Source organism: Pseudophryne corroboree, chromosome 1, assembly GCF_028390025.1.
Source record: "Pseudophryne corroboree isolate aPseCor3 chromosome 1, aPseCor3.hap2, whole genome shotgun sequence".
Lineage (NCBI taxonomy): Eukaryota > Metazoa > Chordata > Amphibia > Anura > Myobatrachidae > Pseudophryne > Pseudophryne corroboree.
Window position 1 is genome coordinate 589,191 of NC_086444.1, and position 19,567 is coordinate 608,757.

Here is a 19,567-nt window from a genome sequence, read left to right on the forward strand (position 1 = left end):
CATACCTATGTCATACCTCCCAACATGACCTCTCCAGGAGGACACAATCCTCTGCTCCTGCTCTTCCCTCTTACTGTATGATTACCATCACCTGTGCTGTACCCCAATACTGACCCAGTGTTCATACATATGTCATACCTCCCAACATGGCCCTCTCCAGAAGGACACAATGCTCTGCTCCTGCTCTTCCTTCTTACTGTATGATTACCATCACCTGTGCTGTACCCTAATACTGACCCAGTGCTCATACCTATGTCATACCTCCCAACATGACCTCTCGAGGACACAATGCTCTGCTCCTGCTCTTCCCTCTTACTGTATGATTACCATCACCTGTGCTGTACCCTAATACTGACCCAGTGCTCATACTTATGTCATATCTCCCAACATGACCCTCTCCAGGAGGACACAATGCTCTGCTCCTGCTCTTCCCTCTTACTGTATGATTACCATCACCTGAGCTGTACCCCAATACTGACCCAGTGCTCATACCTATGTCATACCTCCCAACATGACCCTCTCCAGGAGGACACAATGCTCTGCTCCTGCTCTTTCCTCTTACTGTATGATTACCATCACCTGTGCTGTACCCTAATACTGACCCAGTGCTCATACCTATGTCAAACCTCCCAACTTGACCTCCCCAGGAGGACACAATGCTCTGCTCCTGCTCTTTCCTCTTACTGTATGATTATCATCACCTGTGCTGTACCCTAATACTGACCCAGTGCTCATACCTATGTCAAACCTCCCAACTTGACCTCCCCAGGAGGACACAATGCTCTGCTCCTGCTCTTTCCTCTTACTGTATGATTATCATCACCTGTGCTGTACCCTAATACTGACCCAGTGCTCATACCTATGTCATACCTCCCAACATGACCTCTCCAGGAGGACACAATGCTCTGCTCCTGCTCTTCCTTCTTACTGTATGATTATCATCACCTGTGCTGTACCCTAATACTGACCCAGTGTTCATACATATGTCATATCTCCCAACATGGCCCTGTCCAGGAGGACACAATGCTCTGCTCCTGCTCTTCCCTCTTACTGTATGATTACCATCACCTGTGCTGTACCCTAATACTGACCCAGTGCTCATACCTATGTCATACCTCCCAACATGACCTCTCCAGGAGGTATACAATGCTCTGCTCCTGCACTACCCTCTTACTGTATGATTACCATCACCTGTGCTGTACCCTAATACTGACCCAGTGCTCATACCTATGTCATACCTCCCAACATGACCTCTCCAGGAGGTATACAATGCTCTGCTCCTGCACTTCCCTCTTACTGTATGATTACCATCACCTGTGCTGTACCATAATACTGACCCAGTGCTCATACCTACGTCATACCTCCCAACATGATCTCTCCAGGAGGACACAATGCTCTGCTCCTGCTCTTCCCTCTTACTGTATGATTACCATCACCTGTGCTGTACCCTAATACTGACCCAGTGCTCATACCTATGTCATACCTCCCAGCATGACCTCTCCAGGAGAACACAATGCTCTGCTCCTGCTCTTCCCTGTTACTGTATGATTACCATCACCTGTGCTGTACCCTAATACTGATCCAGTGCTCATACCTATGTCATACCTCCCAACATGACCTCTCCAGGAGGTCACAATGCTCTGCTCCTGCACTACTCTCTTACTGTATGATTACCATCACCTGTGCTGTACCCTAATACTGACCCAGTGCTCATACCTATGTCATACCTCCCAACATGACCCTCTCCAGGAGGACACAATGCTCTACTCCTGCTTTTCCCTCTTACTGTATTAATACCATCACCTGTGCTGTACCCTAATACTGACCCAGTGCTCATACCTATGTCATACCTCCCAACATGACCTCTCCAGGAGGACACAATGCTCTGCTCCTGTACTTCCCTCTTACTGTATAATTACCATCACCTGTGCTGTACCCTAATACTGACCCAGTGCTCATACCTATGTCATACCTCCCAACATGACCCTCTCCAGGAGGACACAATGCTCTGCTCCTGCTCTTCCCTCTTACTGTATGATTACCATCACCTGTGCTGTACCCTAATACTGACCCAGTGCTCATACCTATGTCATACCTCCCAACATGACCTCTCCAGGAGGACACAATGCTCTGCTCCTGCTCTTCCCTCTTAATGTATGATTACCTTCATCTGTGCTGTACCCTAATACTGACCCAGTGCTCATACCTATGTCATACCTCCCAACATGACCCTCTCCAGGAGGACTCAATGCTCTGCTCCTGCTCTTCCCTCTTAATGTATGATTACCTTCATCTGTGCTGTACCCTAATACTGACCCAGTGCTCATACCTATGTCATACCTCCCAACATGATCCTCTCCAGGAGGACACAATGCTCTGCTCCTGCTCTTCCCTCTTACTGTATGATTACCATCACCTGTGCTGTACCCTAATACTGACCCAGTGTTCATACCTATGTCATACCTCCCAACATGACCCTCTCCAGGAGGACACAATGCTCTGCTCCTGCTCTTCCCTCTTACTGTTTGATTACCATCACCTGTGCTGTACACTAATACTGACCCAGTGCTCATACCCATGTCATACCTCCCAACATGACCTCTCCAGGAGGACACAATGCTCTGCTCCTGCTCTCCGCCTTACTGTATGATTACCATCACCTGTGCTGTACCCTAATACTGACCCAGTGCTCATACCTATGACATACCTCCCAACATGACCCACTCCAGGAGGACACAATGCTCTGCTCCTGCTCTTCCCTCTTACTGTATGATTACCATCACCTGTGCTGTACACTAATACTGCCCCAGTGCTCATACCTATGTCATACCTCCTAACATGACCTCTCCAGGAGGACACAATGCTCTGCTCCTGCTCTTTCCTCTTACTGTATGATTACCATCACCTGTGCTGTACCCTAATACTGACCCAGTGCTCATACCTATGTCATACCTCCCAACATGACCTCTCCAGGAGGACACAATGCTCTGCTCCTGCTCTTCCCTCTTAATGTATGATTACCTTCATCTGTGCTGTACCCTAATACTGACCCAGTGCTCATACCTATGTCATACCTCCCAACATGACCTCTCCAGGAGGACACAATGCTCTGCTCCTGCTCTTCCCTCTTACTGTTACCATCACCTGTTCTGTACCCTAATACTGACCCAGTGCTCATACCTATGTCATACCTCCCAACATGACCTCTCCAGGAGGACACAATGCTCTGCTCCTGCACTTCCCTCTTACTGTATGATTACCATCACCTGTGCTGTACCCTAATACTGACCAAGTGCTCATACCTATGTCATACCTCCCAACATGACCTCTCCAGGAGGACAGAATGCTCTGCTCCTGCTCTTCCCTCTCACTGTATGATTACCATCACCTGTGCTGTACCCTAATACTGACCCAGTGCTCATACCTATATCATACCTCCCAACATGACCTCTCCAGGAGGACACAATGCTCTGCTTCTGCTCTTCCCTCTTACTGTATGATTACCATCACCTGTGCTGTACCCTAATACTGACCCAGTGCTCATACCTATGTCATACCTCCCAACATGACCCTCTCCAGGAGGGACACAATGCTCTGCGCCTGCTCTTCCCTCTTACTGTATGATTACCATCACCTGTGCTGTACCCTAATACTGACCCAGTGCTCATACCTATGTCATACCTCCCAACATGACCTCTCCAGGAGGACAGAATGCTCTGCTCCTGCTCTTCCCTCTCACTGTATGATTACCATCACCTGTGCTGTACCCTAATACTGACCCAGTGCTCATACCTATATCATACCTCCCAACATGACCTCTCCAGGAGGACACAATGCTCTGCTTCTGCTCTTCCCTCTTACTGTATGATTACCATCACCTGTGCTGTACCCTAATACTGACCCAGTGCTCATACCTATGTCATACCTCCCAACATGACCTCTCCAGGAGGACACAATGCTCTGCTCCTGCTCTTCCCTCTTACTGTATGATTACCATCACCTGTGCTGTACCCTAATACTGACCCAGTGCTCATACCTATGTCATACCTCCCAACATGACCTCTCCAGGAGGACACAATGCTCTGCTCCTGCTCTTCCCTCTCACTGTATGATTACCATCATCTGTGCTGTACCCTAATACTGACACAGTGCTCATACCTATGTCATACCACCCAACATGACCTCTCCAGGAGGACACAATGTGCTGCTCCTGCTCTTCCCTCTTACTGTATGATTGATTACCATCACCTGTGCTGTACCCTAATACTGACCCAGTGCTCATACCTATGTCATACCTCCCAACATGACCTCTCCAGGAGGACACAATGCTCTGCTCCTGCTCTTCCCTCTTACTGTATGATTACCATCACCTGTGCTGTATCCTAATACTGACCCAGTGCTCATACCTATGTCATACCTCCCAACATGACCCTCTCCAGGAGGACACAATGCTCTGCTCCTGCTCTTCCCTCTTACTGTATGATTACCATCACCTGTGCTGTACCCTAATACTGACCCAGTGCTCATACCTATGTCATACCTCCCAACATGACCTCTCCAGGAGGACACAATGCTCTGCTCCTGCTCTTCCCTCTTACTGTATGATTACCATCACCTGTGCAGATCACCTTTCTTATTCAATAACCTGTTCAAAACAGGTGACTGTTTTTATAACTGAAGAGGGAAGGCCGGGAGCAGAGCATCGTGTCCCTCCCGGAATTGGTCATGTTGGGAGGTATGAGATGATGTCACATGCATCCAGATGGAGAAGTTCCCGCTGTGTAGATTATACTCTGTGGTGTTATCATTGTGCATGAAATTGGCCTAATAAAACTGCTCCCCTTATCAGGAAGGACACTATCTGCCCCATGCACAAGATCCAAAGATCAGTTACAGGCTTCCGGCTAGGAACAAGTCATTGTCTGCTGGATACTGCGTACAGCCTGCACCTTACACCTAAGATAATGCGCTGGCTGTGTATTCTGTGTCTCGGACTCCTGTCCCAGGTCTGTGTCGCAAAAGCTCAAGGTAAGAAAATTCTGTCATTATTCTAAGTAAAACTATATTATCTGATAACTGTCTGGGTGCTAATATATATATATATATATATTCTATATATATTCTATATATTCTATAATGTCCTCTCAGCCCTTCCTGGAACTAAAATGATCACACACCCACATGCAGAGGACGCTGCACCAATCACGGGAAACACCGCAAGACATTATTAGTTACGGTGATCAGGTTCCCCATTTATACTTAATGTACAATACTTACCTAGAGAATTGTACAGGGAGTGATGGGGTCCCCCGGTCACAGTATAATACAGGGAGTGATGGGGTCCCCCGGTCACAGTATAATACAGGGAGAGATGGGGTCCCCCGGTCACAGTATAATACAGGGAGAGATGGGGTCCCCCGGTCACAGTATAATACAGGGAGTGACGGGGTCCCCCGGTCACAGTATAATACAGGGAGTGATGGGGTCCCCCGGTCACAGTATAATACAGGGAGTAATGAGGTCCCCCGGTCACAGTATAATACAGGGAGTGACGGGTCCCCCGGTCACAGTATAATACAGGGAGTGACGGGGTCCCCCGGTCACAGTATAATACAGGGAGTGATGGGATCCCCCGGTCGCAGTATAATACAGGGAGTGATGGGGTCCCCGGTCACGGTATAATACAGGAAGTGATGGGGTCCCCCGGTCACAGTATAATACAGGGAGTGACGGGTCCCCCGGTCACAGTATAATACAGGGAGTGACGGGGTCCCCCGGTCACAGTATAATACAGGGAGTGATGGTGTCCCCCGGTCACAGTATAATACATGGAGTGACGGGGTCTCTCGGTCACAGTATAATACAGGGAGTGATGGGGTCCCCGATCACAGTATAATACAGGGAGTGATGGGGTCCCCCGGGCACAGTATAATACAGGGAGTAGTGGGCTCCCCCGGTCACAGTATAATACAGGGAGAGATGGGGTCCCCCGGTTACAGTATAATACAGGGAGTGATGGGTCCCCCGGTCACAGTATAATACAGGGAGTGATGGGGTCCCCGGTCACGGTATAATACAGGGAGTAATGGGGTTTCCCGGTCAGAGTATAATACAGGGAGAGATGAGGTCCCCCGGTCACAGTATAATACAGGGAGTGATGGGGTCCCCCGGTCACAGTATAATACAGGGAGTGATGGGGTCCCCCGGTCACAGTATAATACAGGGAGTGATGGGGTCCCCCGGTCAAAGTATAATACAGGGAGTGATGGGGTCCCCCGGTCACAGTATAATACAGTGAGTGACGGGGTCCCCCGGTCACAGTATAATACAGGGAGTGATGGGGTCCCCGGTCACGGTATAATACAGGGAGTGATGGGGTCCCCGGTCACGGTATAATACAGGGAGTGATGGGGTCCCCCGGTCACAGTATAATACAGGGAGTGGTGGGTTCCCCCGGTCACAGTATAATACAGGGAGTGACGGGTCCCCCGGTCACAGTATAATACAGGGAGTGACGGGGTCCCCCGGTCACAGTATAATACAGGGAGTGATGGGGTCCCCCGGTCACAGTATAATACAGGGAGTGATGTTTCCCCCGGTCACAGTATAATACAGGGAGTGATGGGGTCCCCCGGTCACAGTATAATACAGGGAGTGATGGGGTCCCCCGGTCACAGTATAATACAGGGAGTGATGGGTTCCCCCGGTCACAGTATAATACAGGGAGTGACGGGTCCCCCGGTCACAGTATAATACAGAGAGTGACGGGGTCCCCCGGTCACAGTATAATACAGGGAGTGATGGGTTCCCCGGTCACAGTATAATACAGGGAGTGATGGGGTCCCCGGTCACGGTATAATACAGGGAGTGATTGGGTTCCCCGGTCACAGTATAATACAGGGAGTGATGGGGTCCCCCGGTCACAGTATAATACAGGGAGTGATGGGGTCCCCCGGTCACAGTATAATACAGGGAGAGATGGGGTCCCCCGGTCACAGTATAATACAGGGAGTGATGGGGTCCCCCGGTCACAGTATAATACAGGGAGTGATGGGGTCCCCCGGTCACAGTATAATACAGGGAGTGACGGGTTCCCCCGGTCACAATATAATACAGGGAGTGATGGGGTCCCCCGGTCACAATATAATACAGGGAGTGATGGGGTCCCCCGGTCACAGTATAACACAGGGAGTGATGGGGTCCCCCGGTCACAGTATAATACAGGGAGTGACGGGTCCCCCGGTCACAGTATAATACAGGGAGTGACGGGGTCCCCCGGTCACAATATAATACAGGGAGTGATGGGGTCCCCCGGTCACAGTATAATACAGGGAGAGATGGGGTCCCCCGGTCACAGTATAATACAGGGAGTGATGGGGTCCCCCGGTTACAGTATAATACAGGGAGTGATGGGGTCCCCCGGTCACAGTATAATACAGGGAGTGATGGGGTCCCCCGGTCACAATATAATACAGGGAGTGATGGGGTCCCCCGGTCACAGTATAATACAGGGAGTGACGGGTCCCCCGGTCAAAGTATAATACAGGGAGTGATGGGGTCCCCCGGTCACAATATAATACAGGGAGTGATGGGGTCCCCCGGTCACAGTATAATACAGGGAGTGATGGGGTCCCCCGGTCACAGTAAAATACAGGGAGTGATGGGGTCCCCCGGTCACAGTATAATACAGGGAGTGATGGGGTCCCCCGGTCACAATATAATACAGGGAGTGATGGGGTCCCCCGGTCACAGTATAATACAGGGAGTGACGGGTCCCCCGGTCACAGTATAATACAGGGAGTGAAGGGGTCCCCCGGTCACAATATAATACAGGGAGTGATGGGGTCCCCCGGTCACAGTATAATACAGGGAGTGACGGGGTCCCCCGGTCACAATATAATACAGGGAGTGATGGGGTCCCCCGGTCACAATATAATACAGGGAGTGATGGGGTGCCCCGGTCATAGTATAATACAGGGAGTGACGGGGTCCCCCGGTCACAGTATAATACAGGGAGTGACGGGGTCCCCTGGTCAGAGTATAATACAGGGAGTGACGAGGTCCCCCGGTCGCAGTATAATACAGGGAGTGACGGGGTCCCCTGGTCACAGTATAATACAGGGAGTGATGGGGACCCCCGGTCACAGTATAATACAGGGAGTGATGGTGTCACCCGGTCACAGTATAATACAGGGAGTGATTGGGTCCGGTCACAGTATAATACAGGGAGTGATAGGGTCCCCCGTTCACAGTATAATACAGGGAGTGATGGGGTCCCCCGGTCACAGTATAATACAGGGAGTGATGGGGTCCCCCGGTCAGAGTATAATACAGGGAGTGACGGGGTCCCCCGGTCACAGTATAATACATGGAGTGACGGGGTCTCTCGGTCACAGTATAATACAGGGAGTGACGGGTCCCCCGATTACAGTATAATACAGGGAGTGATGGGGTCCCCCGGGCACAGTATAATACAGGGAGTGGTGGGCTTCCCCGGTCACAGTATAATACAGGGAGTGATGGAGTCCCCCGGTCACAGTATAATACAGGGAGAGATGGGGTCCCCCGGTCACAGTATAATACAGGGAGTGATGGGGTCCCCCGGTCACAGTATAATACAGGGAGTGTCGGGTTCCCCCGGTCACAGTATAATACAGGGAGTGACGGGGTCCCCCGGTCACAGTATAATACAGGGAGTGTCGGGTTCCCCCGGTCACAGTATAATACAGGGAGAGATGGGGTCCCCCGGTTACAGTATAATACAGGGAGAGATGGGTTCCCCCGGTCACAGTATAATACAGGGAGAGATGGGGTCCCCCGGTCACAGTATAATACAGGGAGTGATGGGGTCCCCCGGTCACAGTATAATACAGGGAAAGACGGGGACCCCCGGTCACAGTATAATACAGGGAGTGATGGGGTCCCCCAGTCACAGTATAATACAGGGAGTGATGGGTTCCCCCGGTCACAGTATAATACAGGGAGTGATGTGTCCCCCGGTCACAGTATAATACAGGGAGTGATGGGGACCCCCTGTCAGAGTATAATACAGGGAGTGATGGGTTCCCCCGGTCACAGTATAATACAGGGAGTGATGGGGTCCCCCGGTCAAAGTATAATACAGGGAGTGATAGGGTCCCCCGGTCACAGTATAATACAGGGAGAGATGGGGTCCCCCGGTTACAGTATGATACAGGGAGAGATGGGTTCCCCCGGTCACAGTATAATACAGGGAGTGACGGGGTCCCCCCGGTCACAGTATAATACAGGGAGTGATGGGGCCCCCCGGTCACAGTATAATACAGGGAGTGATGGGGCCCCCCGGTCACAGTATAATACAGGGAGAGAAGGGGTCCCCCGGTCACAGTATAATACAAGGAGTGACGGGTCCCCCGGTCACAGTATAATACAGGGAGTGATGGGGTCCCCCGGTCACAGTATAATACAGGGAGTGATGGGGTCCCCCGGTCACAGTATAATACAGGGAGTGATGGATTCCCCCGGTCACAGTATAATACAGGGAGTGACGGGGTCCCCCGGTCACAGTATAATACAGGGAGTGACGGGGTCCCCCGGTCACAGTATAATACAGGGAGTGACAAGGTCCCCCCGGTCACAGTATAATACAGGGAGTGACGGGTCCCCCGGTCACAGTATAATACAGGGAGTGATGGGGTCCCCCGGTCACAGTATAATACAGGGAGTGATGGGGTCCCCCGGTCACAGTATAATACAGGGAGTGACGGGTCCCCCGGTCACAGTATAATACAGGGAGTGACGGGGTCCCCCGGTCACAGTATAATACAGGGAGTGATGGGGTCCCCCGGTCACAATATAATACAGGGAGTGATGGGGTCCCCCGGTCACAGTATAATACAGGGAGTGACGGGTCCCCCGGTCACAGTATAATACAGGGAGTGAAGGGGTCCCCCGGTCACAATATAATACAGGGAGTGATGGGGTCCCCCGGTCACAGTATAATACAGGGAGTGACGGGGTCCCCCGGTCACAATATAATACAGGGAGTGATGGGGTCCCCCGGTCACAATATAATACAGGGAGTGATGGGGTGCCCCGGTCATAGTATAATACAGGGAGTGATGGGTCCCCCGGTCGCAGTATAATACAGGGAGTGATGGGGTCCCCGGTCACGGTATAATACAGGGAGTGATGGGGTCCCCCGGTCACAGTATAATACAGTGAGTGATGGGTCCCCCGGTCGCAGTATAATACAGGGAGTGATGGGGTCCCCGGTCACGGTATAATACAGGGAGTGATGGGGTCCCCCGGTCACAGTATAATACAGGGAGTGACGGGTCCCCCGGTCACAGTATAATACAGGGAGTGACGGGGTCCCCCGGTCACAGTATAATACAGGGAGTGATGGTGTCCCCCGGTCACAGTATAATACAGGGAGTGATGGGGTCCCCCGGTCACAGTATAATACAGGGAGTGACGGGGTCCCCCGGTCACAGTATAATACAGGGAGTGACGGGGTCCCCCGGTCACAGTATAATACATGGAGTGACGGGGTCCCCCGGTCACAGTATAATACAGGGAGTGACGGGGTCCCCCGGTCACAGTATAATACAGGGAGTGATGGTGTCCCCCGGTCACAGTATAATACAGGGAGTGATGGGGTCCCCCGGTCACAGTATAATACAGGGAGTGACGGGGTCCCCCGGTCACAGTATAATACAGGGAGTGACGGGGTCCCCCGGTCACAGTATAATACAGGGAGTGACGGGTCCCCCGATTACAGTATAATACAGGGAGTGATGGGGTCCCCCGGGCACAGTATAATACGGGAGTGGTGGGCTCCCCCGGTCACAGTATAATACAGGGAGAGATGGGGTCCCCCGGTTACAGTATAATACAGGGAGTGATGGGTCCCCCGGTCACAGTATAATACAGGGAGTGATGGGGTCCCCGGTCACGGTATAATACAGGGAGTGATGGGGTCCCCCGGTCAGAGTATAATACAGGGAGTGACGGGTCCCCCGGTCACAGTATAATACAGGGAGTGATGGGGTCCCCTGGTCACAGTATAATACAGGGAGTGATGGGGTCCCCCGGTCACAGTATAATACAGGGAGTGATGGGTTCCCCGGTCACAGTATAATACAGGAAGTGATGGGGTCCCCGGTCACGGTATAATACAGGGAGTGACGGGTCCCCCGGTCACAGTATAATACAGGGAGTGATGGGGTCCCCTGGTCACAGTATAATACAGGGAGTGATGGGGTCCCCCGGTCACAGTATAATACAGGGAGTGACGGGTCCCCCGGTCACAGTATAATACAGGGAGTGACGGGGTCCCCCGGTCACAGTATAATACAGGGAGTGATGGGGTCCCCCGGTCACAGTATAATACAGGGAGTGATGGGGTCCCCCGGTCACAGTATAATACAGGGAGTGATGGGGTCCCCGGTCACGGTATAATACAGGGAGTGAGGGGGTCCCCCGGTCACAGTATAATACAGGGAGTGACGGGTCCCCCGGTCACAGTATAATACAGGGAGTGATGGTGTCCCCCGGTCTCAGTATAATACAGGGAGTGATGGGGTCCCCCGGTCACAGTATAATACAGGGAGTGACGGGGTCCCCCGGTCACAGTATAATACAGGGAGTGACGGGGTCCCCCGGTCACAGTATAATACAGGGAGTGACGGGGTCCCCCGGTCACAGTATAATACAGGGAGTGACGGGGTCCCCCGGTCACAGTATAATACAGGGAGTGATGGTGTCCCCCGGTCACAGTATAATACAGGGAGTGATGGGGTCCCCCGGTCACTGTATAATACAGGGAGTGACGGGGTCCCCCGGTCACAGTATAATACAGGGAGTGACGGGGTCCCCCGGTCACAGTATAATACAGGGAGTGACGGGTCCCCCGATTACAGTATAATACAGGGAGTGATGGGGTCCCCCGGGCACAGTATAATACGGGAGTGGTGGGCTCCCCCGGTCACAGTATAATACAGGGAGAGATGGGGTCCCCCGGTTACAGTATAATACAGGGAGTGATGGGTCCCCCGGTCACAGTATAATACAGGGAGTGATGGGGTCCCCGGTCACGGTATAATACAGGGAGTGATGGGGTCCCCCGGTCAGAGTATAATACAGGGAGTGACGGGTCCCCCGGTCACAGTATAATACAGGGAGTGATGGGGTCCCCTGGTCACAGTATAATACAGGGAGTGATGGGGTCCCCCGGTCACAGTATAATACAGGGAGTGACGGGGTCCCCCGGTCTCAGTATAATACAGGGAGTGATGGGTTCCCCGGTCACAGTATAATACAGGAAGTGATGGGGTCCCCGGTCACGGTATAATACAGGGAGTGATGGGGTTCCCCGGTCACAGTATAATACAGGGAGTGATGGGGTCCCCCGGTCACAGTATAATACAGGGAGTGATGGGGTCCCCCGGTCACAGTATAATACAGGGAGAGATGGGGTCCCCCGGTCACAGTATAATACAGGGAGTGATGGGGTCCCCCGGTCACAGTATAATACAGGGAGTGATGGGGTCCCCCGGTCACAGTATAATACAGGGAGTGACGGGTCCCCCGGTCACAGTATAATACAGGGAGTGACGGAGTCCCCCGGTCACAGTATAATACAGGGAGTGATGGGTTCCCCGGTCACAGTATAATACAGGGAGTGATGGGGTCCCCCGGTCACAGTATAATACAGGGAGTGATGGGGTCCCCCGGTCACAGTATAATACAGGGAGTGACGGGGTCCCCCGGTCACAGTATAATACAGGGAGTGATGGTGTCCCCCGGTCACAGTATAATACAGGGAGTGACGGGGTCCCCCGGTCACAGTATAATACAGGGAGTGACGGGGTCCCCCGGTCACAGTATAATACAGGGAGTGACGGGGTCCCCCGGTCACAGTATAATACAGGGAGTGATGGGGTCCCCCGGTCACAGTATAATACAGGGAGTGACGGGTCCCCCGGTCACAGTATAATACAGGGAGTGACGGGGTCCCCCGGTCACAGTATAATACAGGGAGTGATGGGGTCCCCGGTCACGGTATAAGACAGGGAGTGATGGAGTCCCCGGTCACGGTATAATACAGGGAGTGATGGGGTCCCCCGGTCACAGTATAATACAGGGAGTGATGGGTTCCCCCGGTCACAGTATAATACAGGGAGTGACGGGTCCCCCGGTCACAGTATAATACAGGGAGTGACGGGGTCCCCCGGTCACAGTATAATACAGGGAGTGATGGGGTCCCCCGGTCACAGTATAATACAGGGAGTGATGGGTTCCCCCGGTCACAGTATAATACAGGGAGTGACGGGTCCCCCGGTCACAGTATAATACAGAGAGTGACGGTGTCCCCCGGTCACAGTATAATACAGGGAGTGATGGGTCCTCCGGTCACAGTATAATACAGGGAGTGATGGGTTCCCCGGTCACAGTATAATACAGGGAGTGATGTGTCCCCCGGTCACAGTATAATACAGGGAGTGATGGGTTCCCCGGTCACAGTATAGTACAGGGAGTGATGGGGTCCCCCGGTCAGAGTATAATACAGGGAGAGATGGGGTCCCCCGGTCACAGTATAATACAGGGAGTGATGGGGTCCCCCGGTCACAGTATAATACAGGGAGTGATGGGGTCCCCTGGTCACAGTATAATACAGGGAGTGATGGGTTCCCCGGTCACAGTATAATACAGGGAGTGATGGGGTCCCCGGTCACGGTATAATACAGGGAGTGATTGGGTTCCCCGGTCACAGTATAATACAGGGAGTGATGGGGTCCCCCGGTCACAGTATAATACAGGGAGTGATGGGGTCCCCCGGTCACAGTATAATACAGGGAGAGATGGGGTCCCCCGGTCACAGTATAATACAGGGAGTGATGGGGTCCCCCGGTCACAGTATAATACAGGGAGTGATGGGGTCCCCCGGTCACAGTATAATACAGGGAGTGACGGGTTCCCCCGGTCACAATATAATACAGGGAGTGATGGGGTCCCCCGGTCACAATATAATACAGGGAGTGATGGGGTCCCCCGGTGACAGTATAATACAGGGAGTGATGGGGTCCCCCGGTCACAGTATAATACAGGGAGTGACGGGTCCCCCGGTCACAATATAATACAGGGAGTGATGGGGTCCCCCGGTCACAGTATAATACAGGGAGTGACGGGTCCCCCGGTCACAGTATAATACAGGGAGTGATGGGGTCCCCCGGTCACAATATAATACAGGGAGTGATGGGGTCCCCCGGTCACAGTATAATACAGGGAGTGATGGGGTCCCCCGGTCACAATATAATACAGGGAGTGATGGGGTCCCCCGGTCACAGTATAATACAGGGAGTGAAGGAGTCCCCCGGTCACAATATAATACAGGGAGTGATGGGGTCCCCCGGTCACAGTATAATACAGGGAGTGACGGGGTCCCCCGGTCACAATATAATACAGGGAGTGATGGGGTCCCCCGGTCACAATATAATACAGGGAGTGATGGGGTCCCCCGGTCACAGTATAATACAGGGAGTGACGGGGTCCCCCGGTCACAGTATAATACAGGGAGTGACGGGGTCCCCTGGTCAGAGTATAATACAGGGAGTGACGAGGTCCCCCGGTCACAGTATAATACAGGGAGTGATGGTGTCACCCGGTCACAGTATAATACAGGGAGTGATTGGGTCCGGTCACAGTATAATACAGGGAGTGATGGGGTCCCCCGGTCACAGTATAATACAGGGAGTGATGGGGTCCCCCGGTCAGAGTATAATACAAGGAGTGATGGGGTTCCCCGGTCAGAGTATAATACAGGGAGTGACGGGGTCCCCCGGTCACAGTATAATACAGGGAGTGATGGGGTACCCCGGTCACAGTATAATACAGGGAGAGATGGGTTCCCCCGGTCACAGTATAATACATGGAGTGACGGGGTCTCTCGGTCACAGTATAATACAGGGAGTGACGGGTCCCCCGATTACAGTATAATACAGGGAGTGATGGGGTCCCCCGGGCACAGTATAATACAGGGAGTGATGGAGTCCCCCGGTCACAGTATAATACAGGGAGAGATGGGGTCCCCCGGTCACAGTATAATACAGGGAGTGATGGGGTCCCCCGGTCACAGTATAATACAAGGAGTGATGGGGTTCCCCCGGTCACAGTATAATACAGGGAGTGATGGGGCCCCCCGGTCACAGTATAATACAGGGAGAGAAGGGGTCCCCCGGTCACAGTATAATACAGGGAGTGACGGGTCCCCCGGTCACAGTATAATACAGGGAGTGATGGGGTCCCCCGGTCACAGTATAATACAGGGAGTGATAGGGTCCCCCGGTCACAGTATAATACAGGGAGTGATGGGGTCCCCCGGTCACAGTATAATACAGGGAGTAATGGGGTCCCCCGGTCACAATATAATACAGGGAGTGATGGGGTCCCCCGGTCACAGTATAATACAGGAAGTGATGGGGTCCCCCGGTCACAGTATAATACAGGGAGTGATGGGGTTCCCCGGTCACAGTATAATACAGGGAGTAATGGGGTCCCCCGGTCACAATATATTACAGGGAGTGATGGGGTCCCCCGGTCACAGTATAATACAGGGAGTGATGGGGTCCCCCGGTCACAGTATAATACAGGGAGTGATGGGGTCCCCCGGTCACAGTATAATACAGGGAGTGATGGGGTCCCCCGGTCACAGTATAATACAGGGAGTGAAGGGGTCCCCCTGTCACAGTATAATACAGGGAGTGATGGGGTCCCCCGGTCACAGTATAATACAGGGAGTGATTGGGTCTCTCGGTCACAGTATAATACAGCGAGTGATGGGGTCCCCCGGTTACAGTATAATACAGGGAGTGATGGGGTTCCCCGGTCACAGTATAATATAGGGAGTGATGGGGTCCCCCGGTCACAGTATAATACAGGGAGTGATATGGTCCCCCGGTCACAGTATAATACAGGGAGTGATGGGGTCCCCCGGTCACAGTATAATACAGGGAGTGATGGGGTCCCCCGGTCACAGTATAATACAGGGAGTGATGGGGTCCCCCGGTCACAGTATAATACAGGGAGTGATGGGGTCCCCCGGTCACAGTATAATACAGGGAGTGATAGGGTCCCCCGGTCACAGTATAATACAGGGAGTGAAGGGGTCCCCCGGTCACAGTATAATACAGGGAGTGATGGGGTCCCCCGGTCACAGTATAATACAGGGAGAGATGGGGTCCCCCGGTCACAGTATAATACAGGGAGAGATGCACAGCAACAGGGGCACATCTACTGAGGGCACAGCAACAGGGTGAAAAACTACAGGGGGCAAAGCTACATGGGGCATAGCTGTGACCATGCCCCTTCCCTATGAAGCCACGCCCCTATGGCACACACAAACCCTTTTTTGCCTGTTGGGGGGAGTCGCCAAAGGAATCTTTCGCCCTGTGCGCCACAAGGTCTAGAACCCGCCCTGTTTCTCCACTAGTGTACGGTTTGCCCATTGACTGACAATCTGCTGCAGGAGTATAGACAATGGTCATAATCAGACCTGCCGCTCTGCGCTCTAAAATCAGACCATAAAATAAGTCCCCACAGGAACAGAATGAAACTAAAAACGATATATTGCCCCAGCGACTTGCACTGTCACATGTTCCGGATGTTCTCAGGGTCAGAGTCCATACATGAAAGGAAAACAGAAGAATTGTAACATCACACAGGGGGTGGTCTTCAGTATGCCGGCTGTCGGGATCCCGGCGCACAGTATACCGCGCCGGAATCCCGACAGCCGGCATACCGACACTTATTCTCCCTTGTGGGCGTCCACGACCCCCCTGGAGGGAGAATAAAATAGCGTGGCGCGCACAGCGAGCCCGCAAGGGGGCTCATTTGCGCTCGCCACTCTGCCGGTATACCATACTACACCCCACACAGGAGGTGAGAGATCCCCATTCAGAGTTCATCACATGGCTCCCATTCTGTGTGAAGACTCTTAAGGTCGGTACACACTGGCCGATATATCGCGGGTCCGTCGGCCAGTGTGTACGGCCGATACGTCTGTGAACTCCGTCGTTCATAGACGTATTGTGTCAGCCCGGCTGCACAGCTGACGGCCAAAATATCTTCCGATATATTGGCGCGTTGCTGTGTGTGTACGGGCGGTCAGCCGACCGCCTGTACACATGCGGCGGCCGGCGGTGAATGTCAGCTGATCTGGGCGGGCGTGTGTACACGCCCGCCCAGTACATGACATCAGTCGCCGACTGATGTTGAGCATACACTCTGCCCGATCCGTCCATAGATATATCTGCCGATTAATTGATCTGCAGATATATCTATCAGTGTGTACTCACTGTTACATGTATGCTTTCTTCCAGACATTGCTCATGTGCACATAAAGGTTTATTTGTATCTTTCTCTTATACACAAAATGTGACACATACCGGTATTTTCAATCCAGTGACTATATAAACAAACTAGAAAGAAAGGGGCTGTAAAGCAATAGGAGGGTGTAGTGGTTAGTACCGCTGCCTCTCAGCACTGAGGTCATGGGTTCAATTCCCACCATGGCCCTAACTGTGTGGAGTTTGTATATTCTCCCCATACTTGCGTGGGTTTCCTCTGGGTACTCCGGTTTCCTCCCACAATCCAAAATTATACTGGTAGCTTAATCGGCTCCCAACAAAATTATCTCGACTCTGAATGTGTGTACATGTGATAGGGAATATAGATTGTGAGCTCCACTGGGGCAGGGACTGATGTGAATGGCCAAAAATTCTCTGTACAGCGCTGCGGAATATGTGTGTGCTATATAAATAACTGGCAATAATAATAATAATAATAAAATACAATAATGTGAATTTATTTATAAAACACAAGGGTATAGGCCAGAGGTTCTCAAACGCGGTCCTCATAGCACCCCAAAGGTCCTGGTTTTAAGTTTATCCATGCTTGGCTACTGGTCACTTAATTAGCGCCTCAGTCAATTTGATGTAACCATCTGTGGTGAGCCTGGATATACCTAAACCTGGACCGATGGGGTGCCTTTGAAAGCCTCTAGTTTAGACATTCATGCCATATAGCTGAACATTACATAACCCACTGTAGAGGATGGAATCCGGGTATATCAATACAGTGGCAATGTATATATGGATTAGTATGCCATACCCCAAGATAAAAATGGACGCTCTATCAATACATTTCTCTACCTGTGCCTGGTTAATTTTGCTGTGATTGCTTCCTACGCCACAACTAGGGATTGAAACTCAGGCATCAAGTTATGTAACATTGCTGTAGCAATCTCTTCATTGTCTACTTGCACTCCAACAGACAAAGGTTGCTGAGAAACATCATGTTATGTATATAATTACCTATACTGCTGCATTCACTTAATGTTTTATTACTGCAGGTCTTAAATTGATTCCCCCAAGTGACCTCCATCTTGGTATTTTGCCTGTAGTGTCTTTCCATGTATAATAGTACATTTGTTGTTCCACACTCAAAACAATAGTGCCCATGGCTCTCTACATCATCTGGGCTTCGATCTGCACCAGGATCTTTTGTGACTTCTTTCATGATTTGATTGCATTCCATAGCAGACTTTCAGGTTGTATAATTCTCTGCACCTTGTAGCTTGATACATCCCATTATGAGTGTACCTGCTGAATTGTTGCTTCTTGCAGACGTAATTGTTTTATGAAGCTTCTGTGTATTGACTAGCTTCTGTGCTGACACACTGCTGGAAACACTCTGTGCTGTCTTTACTCTGTGGAGCTTCTGTGTACTGACACTGCACTGACACACTATGCTCTGTCTTCACACATATATCTGAGGCTCTGGTGCCTTTGCCATAAGCTGTTGGATAGAATATGTGTGCAGATGTTGATATTGCAGCTTTCTATAAACACTTCAGCAAATAAGTCACACTATGAACAGACCAGTTACTTACACAGTGGTGGTGAGTTATTGATAGATATCAGCAGTGGGGTCCTAGAGAGGTGGAACTCACCCCCCCCAGCGCCTAGTAAAGGGACTGTGCGCTATAGGCACACACTGCAAAAGGGCGTGGTCTCAAAAAGGAAAGGGGCGTGGTCACACAATAGTATCCCCAATGCACATTACGCTACACAGTAGTACAAACGTATTCATATTACACCACATTATCCATGATATGACACACAGTAGTGCCCGTTATACACAATGCCACAGTATTACCGCCACTAATCACATAATACCCAGAGCAGTAGTGCCCCTTATACACAATGCCACAGTATTACCGCCACTAATCACATAATACCCAGAGCAGTAGTGCCCCTTGTACACAATGCCCACAGTATTACCGTCACTAATCACATAATACCCAGAGCAGTAGTGCCCCTTGTACACAATGCCCACAGTATTACTGCCACTAATCACATAATACCCAGAGCAGTAGTGCCCCTTATACACAATGCCCACAGTATTACCGCCACTAATCACATAATACCCAGAGCAGTAGTGCCCCTTGTACACATTGCCCACAGTATTACTGCCACTAATCACATAATACCCAGAGCAGTAGTGCCCCTTATACACAATGCCCACA